The following is a 1,478-nucleotide window of genomic DNA, read 5'->3' on the forward strand; positions in this document are numbered from 1 at the left end:
TAGATTTCAGATGGTAACAATATTCAATTCAATTAAAATCAAAGATACATTTTATTGACCATTTATTAAAGTATAGTATATGAAAACGCAACAAAAAGAATAGCATGAAGCACATACTAAATTCCATTGTTTCAATTACAAGATCATGTTGCAATCATGAATATATCACCATAAATGGAAGAAAGAGAATATAGCAAAAAGATATTTTGTTAGTGGAAAGATAGCAAAACAATAATATTTAGGCCTATGATAAACCGATTCACGAACTAAAATATATAGGGCCTAGGCATATTAAATTTTTCGTTTTCGCAACTCCTTCGGCGCTCCATATATTTGTTCGAAATATACCGCGACCGAAACGAAGCGCGACCGAAACAAAGCGCGACCGAAACGAAGCGCGACCGAAATGATCGGCTACCCCTGCTGTAGGCTAACAATTTTACCAAACTTAATAGAGATTGAAATAATAATTATTAAATTTTGGTTTTGAATAAAGTCAAAAAACGCAAAAAGATCTAGGCCTAACAAAAAAAAAATGACAGCAGTAGAAGGGTCCACCCATCAGTAGAAGTTGGCTAATATCAAGAATGATGTGATTGAAATTAGTTTATATATAGCCTCCTAATGTAATATGTGAGATTTAGGACTGAATAATTACTCTAGGCCTAATGTTTGTATATTTTGTTGACTAATCAACATTGTAATTACCGTAAATCGGCCTAGGCCTACCTGAACTTGAAACATAATAATATTTTAGTGTGTCTGATGCAAAGGTATGGCCTGGACATTTGAGAATTTTTTGGCGCGTAATTATAAAATGTGAGTTGTCGCGGCAAATAACACTGATCAGTCAGGAATGATGGGATAATCCGAATGATGATGGGAGACGAAAAAAAAAAACATAAAAAGACCTAGCCACAAACACAAAGGCTAGGATAAGTTAATATTTATTGTTTTAAACCACTACTAGAAATTAACTTACCTTACCGCCTCTATGTAACTTGAAGAAAAAGTCAGGAATTACGGAATTACGGATGATGCGGAGTCAAGATGTGTAATGCGTCGATGGTGGCAAGCGTTTTATTATACTCTTTGGTCCAACTTAAATTACACGTGATAAGGTAGGTGTGATGCAGTTTCATCATCATCGGATCCCACCAATCACAGTCCTGTAAAGTAAAGAGATAAATCATGTCAGTGATCCAGCTGCTGACATAGGCCAACTGTTGATCTATCTAATTTATCTACATGAAATTGATTATCCTCTGTGTATTCGTCACGAAATTGTTTATTCTTATTTATTCATTTTTTAAGAAAAAGCCTGAGAAAGTCCTATAGAAAAGATACTGACATTAAATGTAAAAAAAAATACAAGTACAGCTGTAAAATTCACAAAAAATTCACAAACGTTCAAAATGTTATCAAATGTTATTTCTAAAAATAGAACCAACAAATCTTATAATATGCACCATGCGCAA

General features: G+C 33.5%; 1 protein-coding gene across 2 annotated transcripts in view; it reads right to left on the bottom strand.

Annotated features, from left to right (window-relative positions):
• Positions 1 to 1,134, bottom strand: part of LOC117102643 — a 5,219-nt gene extending 4,085 nt beyond the window's left edge. The window contains exon 1 of one of the 2 annotated variants that reach the window (XM_033243389.1): positions 983 to 1,134. The gene's annotated coding sequence lies outside the window, so the exon portion shown is untranslated. The remainder of the gene's footprint in view (positions 1 to 982) is intronic. The other variant, XM_033244087.1, reaches the window with a different exon arrangement.
• Between the last annotated feature and the right edge of the window lie 344 nt (positions 1,135 to 1,478).

This window comes from Anneissia japonica, unplaced genomic scaffold (assembly GCF_011630105.1).
Source record: "Anneissia japonica isolate Jap-2015-1 unplaced genomic scaffold, ASM1163010v1 scaffold483_len1788099_cov177, whole genome shotgun sequence".
NCBI lineage: Eukaryota > Metazoa > Echinodermata > Crinoidea > Comatulida > Comatulidae > Anneissia > Anneissia japonica.